This window comes from Rhinolophus sinicus, linkage group LG07 (genome assembly GCF_036562045.2).
Source record: "Rhinolophus sinicus isolate RSC01 linkage group LG07, ASM3656204v1, whole genome shotgun sequence".
NCBI lineage: Eukaryota > Metazoa > Chordata > Mammalia > Chiroptera > Rhinolophidae > Rhinolophus > Rhinolophus sinicus.
The window spans coordinates 55647671-55661519 of record NC_133757.1 but is presented as its reverse complement, the minus strand read 5'-3'; positions in this window follow the sequence as shown (position 1 = coordinate 55661519).

Here is a 13849-nt window from a genome sequence, read left to right as displayed (position 1 = left end):
TATCTATGGCTCCGTGGGTGTTCCTTTTTGGCCTCCCCATATCCTGTGTTCTTTTGTGGGGAGCGGGACCAGAGACCCCGCATGACACCCCGCGTGACAGCCTCCTTGGTCAGGGTGCACTGGAAGCCTTGTTGGGGCATCACTTTTATCCCGATGGCCCCTAGATGAAGAGTGATAGATTTTGGTTTATAGATTAAAAGCGCTGGCCCGAGGAGCAGGACTCAGAGTCCATTTAGCTTCAGTTCAGGTGGTGTTATTTACCCAGGAGTTGGGTCTGGAATGGCCTGGGGAGGATGCTGGGCTACAATGATTACAAGCAACAAGCTTAAGTCACAGGCTTCTAATAGTTATTTGAAGCAGGGAGTGAGAGACATTCTGTGATTCAGGCTAGGAGCAATAAACTGATTTAAAAAGTGATTAAAACCAGGGCCTAGGAAGCTAAGAAACTAGGGAAAAGGAGACTTAAATTTTCTGTAGTGAGGGGGCTCTCCTGTATCAGAATGTTTGCCACACAAAGACCCAAATTAAAAACAATTTTGGAAGAAGTCCTCACATAATAAAAGGATAAAAAGGCAGGCAATGCTGCAAGAGATGTGGGGCAAAGGCATCAAAAAAATGAAAAATAAAAGGAGATAATGTTATCAAAACAACCCTGAATTTAAATGATCTACATTGTAGACAATTTCCTTGGTGGTATATGGGGTGGGGTGGGTTGCAATAGGATAAGTTAACTGGGCATAAGAAAGGTTGAAGTAGTTGCCTTACGAATTTAAGAAAACAATTGGGATAAGTAAATATGAATTGAAGACTCAAGCACAAATGGACAAAAATAGAATATATAATCGTTTTTATTTGAAAAACTTCAAACCTTCACGAAAGTTACAAGATTCTAGGGAGCACCCATGTACCTGTCACCTCCTAGGTTCACCAGTTGTTAACGTTTTGCCACACTTGCTTTACCACTCTCTTTTTCTCTCTCCATATATATGTTTTTTCTTATTCCCTCCTGAATCATTTGAGAGCACTTGCACACCATGACATTTCGCCTTCAGTGTGCATCTCCTGAGAAGATAGGCATTGTGTTACATAAACCCAACATACTATTACACTTGGGAAACTGAACAGTATTGTATTCACAGTTCAGATCTCAAGTTCCCCCATTGTGCTGCGGCTGTCTTTAAGAATCTCATGGCAGGTGGGGAGGGAGAGTCCAGGATCACCCAGAGCATATAGTTATTGGGTCTTTTGAGTCTCCTCTAATCTGGAAGGATTCCTCTGTCTTTTTTTTCTGTCTTTTTTTTTTTTGCTTTTGTTTTTGCCTTTAATGACTGACATTTTTGAAGAGTCCAGGCTAGTTATGTTGCAGAATGTCCCTCAATTTTGTCTGCTTCTTGGTGATCAGACTGAACTTAAACACTCTAGTAAGTGTAGTACCCAGTCACGCTGTGTCCCTTTCAGTGTGTCACATCAAGAGACATACGATGATGTTTGTCCCATTATTGATGATCTTAAACTTCATCACTTGGTTAAGCCCGTGTTTACGGTTTTCTCCATTTTAAAGCTGTCTCCCATCCCTTTGAATTAATAAGGGATCTGTGGGGTGATATTTCAATGCAACATGGCCACATGTTCCCCACCACAGCATCCAGTAATGATTCTTCTTGCCTCAGCCAATCTTCACCATGTTTGTAAACTGGTGACTTTCCTATTTCTATCATTTCTTCCACATTTATTAGTTGGCATTCTTCTGCAACGAAGGCTTTTCCTTCCCCACCTCCTATTTTTATTTATTTGTTTAATATTGGAGGTATCAGTATGAACTTATGAATTCTTTTTTTAAATTCAATGTTATAAACCATTTACAAGTATATCATTATTTATTTCAATGCTCAAATTTGGCCAGTGGGAGGACCCCCTCCAAGGTGGTTCCTGTATCCTTTTGAAATGCCCTCATCAGTTTTTCAGTACTTTTAACAAGATGTAATTTTTGTACCCTACCCCTAGAATCAGCCATTTCTCCAAACAGTTTGACTTACTTTTATTGGAAAAAAGTATTTAGAAACCAAGATCTGGTGTGTTCCTTGCTGCCAAGGGTGTCATTGCTTTAGAGCTGTGTGGTGGACAGAGCTAAGGATGTAGGTTTTTGGGTTTTTTTAATCATGAATTAATACTGATACCTTGGAATTCCTGTTGTTCCCACAGGAGATTTTTCCTCTCCTGTGTCTTCTTCTCCCACAGTGAGAACCATAGTTAGAATAACATCAACGTATTTAATTAATCACTCAATCCTACAACACAGAATCATTTCAGAATAGCACCGTTGTCAGCCAATATTACTGAGAACAACAGACTTTCTTTATAGATCTTTTAATCCTTACAATATATGTCATAGGAGTTATATTTTTTCCCTATGAGTATGCTATTAATTGGTATTTAGTTAAGTTTTAGTTTCATTTGCTCAATTGTATTCAATTTTAGGGCTTTCTTTTTTTCCCATCCTCGTTAATTTTCCCTTACGTCCTTTAATGTATAAGACAAAGTTCAAAAGGCAAAACCATATAAAAAGGTAACTCAGAGAAGTCTATTCCCTCCTCTGTCCCTTTCAGCTCATTCACATTCATCCCTACAGATAACTGTATTTATTAATATTTTAAAGTCCCTTGCCAACCCAGAAAATCCTCTCCACATACGTAGAAAAGAAAGAAAACAGTTTTATTATTGAATAAGCACTAAATCAGACTGCTCTGTGTGTCAGGCAATCTGCTGCTGAGATTGCAAAGACAGAACTCTCACCCTTCCGTATGGCCCAGCAGATACAATCCATTCCATCTATGTGCTCAAGATAAACGATAGCTAGTCCTCATGTAAGAGGACTTGGCAGCACCATTTGCTGTATATGCTTTCCTGCTTTCTCCTAAATTCACCTAGTAATTGTGGTGCCATCTATATTAATTGTCTTCATATCCTAAGGAAAGACACAACTTCTGTCTGTAAGACAAGCAGATAGTTACAGCTTGGAGCAAGGCACCGAGGCTAAGCTCCCTAGGTGACAAGGAGTCAGGGTGCTGCCTTCCTTGATATTTACATTTCAAAGCGATGGCTCCCAGGCCCTTAAAAACATTCCTTGGGTGGTAAGGTTGTCAAGAAGCTTATTAAGCTTTTATATGTATATAGCGCTTAGATGTATGTAAATGACAGGGAAAGTACTCATAAATATAGTTTACTCATAAATAAAATTATATTATAATCGGTGACATATTATACATATATTATTATATTAATTATACAGTCATAAATACAATTTCTCAAGGACAGTCTCTAAGAAAAGAAAAGGGAGGGGAAGATCTCTTTTTCCCTTTAGGCAATAGGGAAAATTCTATCTTATTTTCATTTACCTTTATATAACAAATATCATTAATTTCTGGTTTATCCTTTCTGTGTGTAATTTTGCAAATTAAAGCAAATACCTAGGAATGTTCTTATTTTGCCTTTTTCCCTAGGTGTTAATTCCTATGATAGGTGCCATGATAGTGTAGATTCTCTAGACAAAAATAGGCAGAGGCTCTTTCACAAAACACCTGATGTAATGTTTTCAGTTCCCATCCCTGGGAGAATGGTATACCAGGTTAAGAAACAAATTTTGAAACGTTTTCCACTTTCTAACCCTCTAGAGTCCTCTAAAATCTCCATGAGCTGGAATAATTTACTCTGAAACGGTTTCAGAAAACCTGAGTTGAATTAATTTACCTTACCTTTTGTGCAACTGGAAAATGAAATTACCCCCAAAATATGATCTGATAGAGAAAGCTTCCTAAGAGGGAATCTTGCAGGTACTTTACTTTCCAAGGAAAAAGTAAAAACAAAGCTACTCTCTGAGAGAATTGATAAATTCATATCTCCATCGTTTGTTGTTATTGTCTTGTTTCCATTAAGAGCAAAATGCAGCAGTGTAATGGAATAGGGTCCTTGGCTTTTGAGTGGCAGCTCTATTCAAATTCTTACCCACTACTTACTATTAGATTGGTGCAAAAGTAATTGCAGTTTAAAAGGTTGAAAATAATGGTAAAAACCACAATTACTTTTGCACCAACCTAATGGTTATATTGATGTAGGTGATGTTGGATCTGTCGACAGTTTCTGGGTGTGGGCCAGGATCGTCTCGTGAAGCCAAAGAATGGACACACGGACCAGGGAGAGGCAAAAAGTTGTAAAAAGAGGACAGTTTATTGAAAGCAAGGGGTCAGAGCTCCAGAGCGGGAGGGTTCCTGAATGGGGGTGCCCAGTGACCAACGCAAAAGATCTTACTTTTATACCTTCCCTTGTCTGCTTAGGGAAGGGGGGTGGAGCATTCTAATGAAATTCATCTGTTAGGTTTGTCCTGTTTGCTCATCCTGAAGGGATTAATGAAATAATCCATTCCTATCTATCAGATCTGCTCCTTTGTCCTGCCAGAAGGGATTTGAGATTATTTATTAACCTCAAGGCGTATTCTCATGTCCCTGTCCTGGAGTGAAGGAGACATTCCAGGACCTGGAGTTTCAGGAAATGGCTGTTTTTTTGTTTATTCCACCAGGGACCTTTCTGTCTACCTAACATGCTAACTAACCTGTCTCAATATCACCTTAGGTAAATTTCATCTTTTCAGTGTCTACTCCCCTCTTGATTTGTTCATTTCATTTTATCCCCATTTTCCTCCTGCCCCCACTCTCAGGCATCAATTCCAGTGTGTTTGCTGTGCACAGATTCTTGCAAAATGTACATTGTTCTTTTGTGAGCATGTATTTTTAATTTAAATAATGTTGTGATATATCTGACTTAAAGACCCAATCGAGTTGCAAGATGTCAACTGTGACTAAACTTTGGCATCTTGAGAGGGACTCTGAGGACAATGAGTTTGGTAATTTAATCTGATTTTCATTTAATTCGTGACAATTTGCTAACAAGAGCTGAGTTACCCACATTCCATGTTGCTCCCTTGGAGAAGGAAAAAATATCTGTCTCTAAGACAGCGTGAGAGCCAACTGGAACTTACGAGGTTTGTGAACAAAACAGAGCACAACAGAAAAAGAATAATGCAGGCTGGCTAAGCAGCCAAGCTCATCTTGGATGCCTCCAAAAATCTATCTTAATTTTGCTGGACTTAGCCAGAATTGCATTAAACTACACAGGATATGAGATTAAATCATGTTTGTGTCCACGTGTAATGAGGATGCTGGAAGGGACTGCAGAGATCTTCAGATAGACCCCTTCATTTTACACTGGGAGAAATTGAGCACCTACAAAGCAAAGTAGCCACCAATGTCACACAGCCAATTTGGTGGCAGACCTAGGTCCCTGACTCCTCGATATTTCACCAAGCTTCTTGTCAGTAATGTTTGGATAAAACATCCAAAGCAATGTTCTCAACAGCATGTCTCACCTCCCAAATATTTTACAAATAGTATCCAAGAATGACCCAATAAGAGTGAGAGCAGTTTCCATTATTGTTAGCTGCGCTAAATCCCTACATCCTGTTCATGTTACTGGCGCCTGCCTTTGTTACTGTATCCCTAGCAATGGACAAATGTCACAAACACTCTGCAGACCTAGAGGTTTTCTTACTATTGGTTAAAGATGCAGCAGTAATATGTTGCACATATACACAGAATAGGACTGTTTCTAACATATATGAAGCTGTAACATCTGCGCAGCTAGGGAGTTTGCTGGGCTTGTGTTCTGGGTGTTACAGAGTATTTCCTAGGAAACTGAAAATAAATATATTATAAAATTTCAATTTTCAATGTGTCACTAATATTGTCCTGGCATCCTGTCATGCCCATTGCAAAACACACTGTTGGCCAGAGACCATAATGTAATCCCATTATGTCCTCATTTGAATCTGCAGGAATCCCACGCAATGCCTCTACGTTAATAGTAGTAAGAGCAAACATTAATTGAACACTCACTATGTGCCAGACATTATGCTTAGAACCTTGCTTGCATTTGTTTCACTTAATGCTCATTTTAACCCCTAGGGGGTAGGCGCTGCTATGCCATTTTTCCAGTTAGAAAACTGAGGCCTAATGAAATTAAGTAGCTTGTTAACTACTAGAGTTAGTATGTGGGAGAACCAGGAATAAAACCTAGATCCCTGTGACTCCAAAGTCTGGTTGTAACATGTGTTTGTGGCCTATTGCTTGTAAATTGCAGGTGTAACCATAGTATAAATCATTCCCTGGCATCAATATATTCACAGTGAAGTACATGACTCTGTGAAATACATGGTTAAAATGGACTCCACCATCTAATTCTTTATATAGAAATTATTCCGTTTCTACTTCAAGCAAGGGAGGCAGTTGAAATGTCTCTTCGAAGTGGCATCTAGTAGGAAAATACATTTCCATCTGAACATGAGTCTGAGAAGGACTGGGTAGAGCAGCCTCCTCTGAAGCCACTGGGAAACTGCAGCAGAAGCTCGGGTCTTGTAACAGATCACAGTGAGGCTCGCTGACTTCTCACTCTAAGGAGTTAATTCAAGGGGAGGAGGAGGAAGAGGAGGAGGAGGATAGAGGGCCAACTCAGGAGCACAGAGCCAACCATGCTCTCTGGTTGGGAGGCAGGGTTGATGTGGCTAACAGGCATGATCCAAGGTCATGTCAGTGACCTTGGAGGGATTCTGTAGGTGGGAGTGGCCAGGCCCTACCACTGAGCAGATACCATGCCATTCTGTGTGTGTGTGTGTGTGTTATTATTTTTTTAGTTTTAGGTATAAAAAAACCAAGCCATTCTTGCATGGTCACTTCCAGAAGATAACCCCAAGCAAGTCAGCTGCTACATCCGGACTACATGGAGCATGTAGGTAAATAGACATTGGCCTTCAGGATCTACAAGTCAGAGACCAGGAAGCTTTAAGCAGGATCAAGGTGAAAATTAAGCGGCCCCTGGGACTGGAGTGTGCCCAGGAATGGGGCGGAGCTGAATCATCCCTGTGACACGGGGGTGGAAGGGAGAGGATTGTCTTGCAGAATGTAGAAAGAAGAACCCGACCTTCATCATTTAAATGTTCTAAAATAGAGGTTCTTATCCTGGGATCCATCGATGGGTCAGTAAAAATTTGATACTGTCTGGAATTCAAAGAGGCCCAACAGACAGATAGTTCCTCTTCCTCTCTTTTGGATATTTTTCATGGTTCTTCTTGACTATTTTTCTATACGAACTTGAGAATCAGCTCGTCTGGTCATAAAAACATCCCACTTGCATTTTGTGTGTAGATTATTTAATTTATAGAATGATTTAGGGAAAATCAACATTTCCATCATCTTGATTCGTCCTGTCCAAGAACACGCTGCGTCGTTCTATTTGTTTAAATTTTCTTTTGTGTCCCCCAATAGCATTTCCAAGTTTTCTTCATAGAGATTGTATCAGTTAGCTCTTGTCATACAAGAAACCATCCCCAAACTTAATGGTTTTAAACAACAGCCGTTATTTAGCTCATGATTCTGCACATTGTCAATTTGGGCTGGGCTCAGCTGGGTGGTTTATCTGTTGGTCTTTGCTGGTCTCAGGTGGGCTCACTTACGAACCCGTGATCAGCACCGTGTTTGGAAGGGCAAGAACGACTTGAGACTCTACATGGTAGCTTACCCTCCAGAATGTGAATTGGGGCTTTTTACATGGTGTCTCATCCACTGAGATTATGGATTAGCTCTTGGAAATTGTATGCAAAATTGCATCTGCATATGTGCGAGTATGTGTACTCACGGCACAGGTCCCCTGCTTGTATCAAATACTACAAGGGGTCCATGATCCAAAAGAGATTAAGAAGCAAAGGCTGTGATCCTCCTGCACCTTCAGGAAGCAGAGTCAGCTGCTGGCTCTTACTTGGTCAGCAGTTGACTTTCCTGACTCCTTGAAAACCTTGAACGGCCCCCCACCCCATCCCACCCCCCAGGGCCTCTGTAGGCCTGGCAGGCATTGCTCACACCCTTTCTACCCTCAGGAAACTCCCAACCTGCAAATAAATAAGGCAAGGAAAATACAGTGACAGGCTTGGAAAAACTTGGAAAAGCAGGTCAGAGGCAGGCAAGGGAATTCACATTTTCCGCTTAGGTAGGTGTTATCGTTGCCCTTCTTTGCTGGTGAGGAAATTGAAGCTCAGAGAGAGGAGGTGACCTGCCTAAGGCCACACAGCCAGTGGATAAACTCAGGACTTGAGCCTCCCCTCACGAGGGATTTTAACTGAAATGCTTTGAGCAGTCAGCCAAGCCTGTCCTCTGACAGTTTACATTTTACCCCAACTCCAACCTCAAGGAGGAAAATGAGATGTCCCTAGAAAGCATTGCAGACAAGGTTCTCAAAGGGCTGCAGAAAATGCCAACTGACTCACTACCCACCCACCCCCAAACCCACCAAGGATCCAGAATCATGGATTAATGCATTCTCAGGAAATGTCAACCGCTTATGATTAATTGAATCAACAATAAGCAATGTGAATCTGCGCAAAAATACCTCAAAGCCGAGCAGGCAGGCTGCCTTGCTAGACCCCATTAGGCCAGTTTCCTCCACCTTAAATGTGGATTCATCTCTTCAAAAAACACCGGGAAGCTGCTATTGCTAAGCTCTGGGATAACTGCAGAACCCACCCCATACAGCAATAGCCAAGATTAATTGAGAAACAAAGCACATGGAACTTTGAATAGTGCATGACACAAAATCAGAATCAATGAATGTTGGCTATTAGGACTATAATTTTTGATAGCAAAATTGTTAATAATAAACCCCTACCATCCTCCCACACTACACTTCTCCCTGTACCCAGCAGATTTTCCCACCTTCCTACAGCTTCCTTACCTGGGAGGACTTGGCACTGCATGCAAAAAAGGGGGGAGATTTTTTTAAAAAACAGAAAACTTCTTAAATCTCAACTTGTCAAGTCCTCCCTCTTCCCATCCCCCAACAGAGACATTTATACACATATCCACTGGTTTGCTTTCTCTGACCATAACTTGTGTGGCCCTGGACTCGTAGCCCCTCCATCTATGTGGAGACGGGGTGGCCTGGCCCACGCAGTGCTAAGGGCTCTCCTGGACCTGGTCTTGCCTATGCCAAGACAAGAAGACAAGGAGTCTTTGTGCAGCTCCCAGCCTCCCAGCCACCAAGACCCTTTCAATGGAGCTCCCCCCACCTCCACCCCCAGAGACATGGCCAGCTCCTACTTCCTGTTTCCCTGGCCCCCAGCCAGACTCCCCACCATTTGCCCTTTCAGCACAACCAGGCTGGGAGGTGGGTGGGCATCGTGCAGCATTGCCTCTGGAAGCACGGGCACCCTAGGAGCAAATCCCCACATTTCTACATAGGCACCTCCTAATTTATCCAAGCCTCACACTATGTTGACTGTGGGTCTTAATGCGACCTGCCAGGGTGACAGGAACATTAAATAAAAGGGAAGCTGTGCACATTACGTCACTTAATTTCTGCAGGCGGTTATGGGTGGGCTCCTTCTAACTGCTAAGAATTTGCCACTTTGAGCCCACAAATAATCCATTTGTCCTTTTTTCACCTCCACCTCCCTCCAGATTCCCTCACTACCTAGCTACTTCCCGGGTGCCTGAGAGTCAAGAGGCCTGAAAATGCTTAACAGCATGGATTTTAGAACAAGATCTAGCTGCTTCCAATCTGGAATCTGCCACCCTTTGACCTTGATCAAATACGTGTGCAGTGGTACCTCAGTTTTCAAACGTCTCCATTGACGAACATTTCGGTTTGCGAATGCCGTAAATTTTATGGATCTATGGTATCATTAGATAGTAAAATTCACGCTATATTTGCAGTTTTAGGGGTTGACTTTAAAGGTCTGGAACGGATTAATCCATTTTGCATTACTTTCTATGGGGAAACCGTGCCTCGGTTTCAGAACTCGAATGGTCTTCCAGAACGGATTATGTTTGAAAACTGAGGTACCACTGTATATCGTATTTGAAAAATAGAGCTAAGGATACCTAAACTTAAAAGTTTATTGGTGCAAGGATTACATTACACGAGATATCACAGGTATAGCCTTAGCACAATACTAGGTTCAAAGAAGTTTAGCAAATAATAGAGTAATGATACATAATTATACTTATTGCTATTAGTTCCAGCTGGCCACCAACCTGCTTCGAGGTCTGGCATGTGGGTGGCATATTTTCCTATTTCCTGGCCCTGATGCCAGTTTCCCCTATTTTTAGTTCCATTGGTCATTTCTAGAGAATGTTGGAAGGAGGGCATTAGTTAACTGAGTCCTTACTATCCTCATGCCCAGAAGTTTTCCTTTACGTGTTTACGCTGATTTCTGTTGGTGTAAAGAAATAAATTGATTTCTAAACACACCTTAAATTCACCCAGTTTATGGAGTATTAATTCAAGTAGTTCTTCTAGTTCTACTGGGTTTTCTAAGGAAGCAATTGAACCTTCCTCTGTCTGCAGTATTTTGTCTCTTTCATGATACCTCTTCTTTTCATTTGTGCTTCATTGCCTTGACCAGACCGTAGGTAATGAGTAGTGGTGATGGTGGTGTCTTTACCTCATTCCTGGCTTAATAAAGAACGCCTCTGTCCTTTTTCCAGTATAAATGTGTAAAATACTTGTTTAGATAAAAGTAGTTAGCTTGTTAAGAAAATGCCCCTTTATTTCCTTTATTTCTACCTCTTAGAGTTTGTGGTTGTTTTTAAGTCTGGGATGGCTATTTAATTTAATCAAATAATAGTTTTAGTATTTACTGAAATTATAAGTTTTCATTTTTGTTTCTTTGACCTTAAAATGGAAATGATGGCCAGAGATTTTCTGGAACTCCACTGGGGAGTGAATGCTAACCAACAATTTATTTTACATTCAAATTAGTGGCTAAAGGAGGAACTATGCAGTGAAGAGCATTAGGATATTTAGATGTCCATTTGGGAAGAACATTTAAGTTTGAATCTGTCCTTGCAACCACATAAAAATTCTAGATGGATTAAAGATTATGCCTTTTTTTAAAAAAATCTTTAAACTATTTGAAGAAAATATTGAAATATATTTTTATGGTCTTGATGTGAGGAATCATAAACAAGTTGTAAAACCTAGAAGCTATAAAAGAAAATATTGAGAGATTTGGCTACCTATTTAAATATCTAAAACTTCTGTATGATGAAAGACACCCTAAAGAAAGTTGAAGACAATGGTAGAATGGAAGAAAACGTTGCCAATATATAAATACATAACAGACACTGACTTAATAATCAGAATATGTAAAGACAAGGGGGAAAGAAAAAAAGTATTTGAATACGCAAATAAAGCTCAACTTCACTCATAATAAATTGCAAGTAAATGAAAGCAACAAGGTAACATTTTTCATCATCAAATTGTCCAAAGTTTAAAAGATAGATATCCAGTGTTGGAGAATGCACAAGGCTGCTAGATCTACAACTTCAGGTCTCGCCTCTAGAGAAGTACTTTATGTAAATAGCGCCCCCTGTGGCACACAGAATGGGATCCAACACAGAATTGGATTAATCCGGGGCCCTTGGAGTAGGGTTCTCAGGGCCAGGCCCTGTGTTGCGGCTTAGTAGCAGTTTGGGACATATCTAGCAAAATGTAAAAGGCCCTCTGACTCAAAGATTTCTTTTCCAGGAATCTAGCCTTTCAGAAATCCATGAATATGTAATACGTACCTAAAGATACATGCAAAAGGATGTTCATTGAAGCATGATTTATATCTGGGATGAAAAAAGAAACAAACTACATATCCATCAGTAATGGATTGTCTGACAAATAATGGTCCATCATTCATGAGATATTTTGCAACTTTTCAAAGGAATAAGTTAGATTTATGTGTACTAATAGAATGATCTTCCAGATTTGATGTTATGACTGAGATAAACATGAGTGTGCAAGCAAAGCCCCAAAATGTCTATTATTCAATCCCATGTACACATGTTTGTGTCTGAATATATATTAGATAGATAGGGAATGCACAGACAAGGAACTGAAGCATCCACCAAGTTGAGGGGACTGAGCTGGAATTGCTGGGTAGGGGGAGTTAGTGATGGGGAGGAGTTTCTTGTTTTCCTCTATCTGCTTTCTGCCTTTGTGACTCTACCACAACAAGAAAGTATTATATGTGTGTCGTTTTTATTGCAAATTCAAAATATTAGGTAACCCACTGGTTCTGAGCTGCAAGAATCCCTGTGGGTTTGGCTGTTCCTTGTCAACTGTCCCACCTGACTTACTGAGGAATGTCCTACTGCCAAGTATGAGAAATTCTTGGCATTCTTGTAATAAATCCTTCTTCTGAACCAGCCCATCTGGGCATCCTAATCCCCATGAGAGTCTGCAAAATTAGATCCAAGATCTGCTGACTCAGAATGGGAATTTCTGTGCCTTAGACTGTTACCTTGGAGGAAGAAGTGAGAAGTGAGGGTTTCTGGTTAGTGTAGTAACTGTCCGGGACAACTGCACAGCCACAGTTGATAACAGGAAATGCAGAGAGGCAACCTTGATCTGCAAGGGCTCCAGTTAACCCTGATGGGGGCCCTTGCTGGATAAAGACATCCTCCTGGGCTTGGTGATGAAGGTGCTTGCTCCACTGGCACTCAAGGCTCTGCAGCACAGATGTGAGGGCTGCTTTTGTTTTCACACAAACATAACTTTTTTTTTGCAGTTGTTGGGTGGGTGTTTCTCGTGAATGAGGGTTAGAATTAGGTTCTAAACTGGAGGGAGGTGGATTTGAAGTTCGCTGAAAAACCCATCCAGCTCTTATTCTTGGCTTGCTTAGAACGAAGAAAGACAACCGGGGTCTCAGGGACGCGGTTTATATTATTATCTAAGGGCCAGCCTATAGAGGTAGCAGAACTGGATTCAAATATGACTACATTACACCAGCTGGTGACTATCAGCAAGGTTCTTAACATCTCTGACCCTCTGCCCTTCATGGAGTTGCAGTGAGGATCAAAGAGGGGGTGTATACAGAGGTAAACCGATCAAAGTTTATTAATATTATGGTGGATAATAGACGGAACTCCTTGAGGGCAGACATGTGTGAATAGTCTCCTGGCTGGAATCCCCGCCTGTTCTCAGGAATTTTTTTCGCTTTCCCCGTTCCCGAATCCCGAGATATAAACTATTTTCTATTCTCCACAATGAATCGTTTCCTCAAAGTGATGGCCGATACTACCAACCACCTGGGTTCAAGGGGCCGATTTTCCCGATTTCCTGACCAACTTTTCTCTGGAATTGGGAACGGTAAAGCGAAAAGAATTCCTGAAAACAGGCGGGAATTTTCACCCAGAAACCCTAGCAATAAATAGGAAAAAGGTCTAAGAGATACATTGTGAGTAGTATGTTTATTTCCCATTGTGGGTATTACTGGGTTCAAGAAGTCGATTTTCCCAATTTCCCGACCAACTTTTCTCAGGATTTGGGAACGGAAAAACAAAAAATCCTGAGAATGGGCGGGGATTCCCGCCTGGAAACCCTAGATGTGAATATGAGAATTCTTTTGTTTCCTTCCTCCCCTAGATTCTACCTAACACTGTCTCAAACAGAGGGTAAGTGTTTGCTGAACACTCTGATTCTGATTCTCATTCTATTAGGGTTCTGGGCCTTTCTTTGCTCTTAAGCCATTTTACAAGTCTGTAAGTCATAAATAGCAAAGCAAAATAATTTTTCTATAGGTATGCAAATTATTCCTTTTGTAGGTTCAATTAATTCTCCCCTTCACTGTGTGGAAGAAGCCAGTTTTACCTTTATTTGCACGTTCGCGTCAATATGCCAAGTCTGTGTCTATCCTTTGAGCTGGTTGTCACCTCTTACTGATCCCCTCATTAATAATGAGTTAAGTAAAATCTTCAGCACA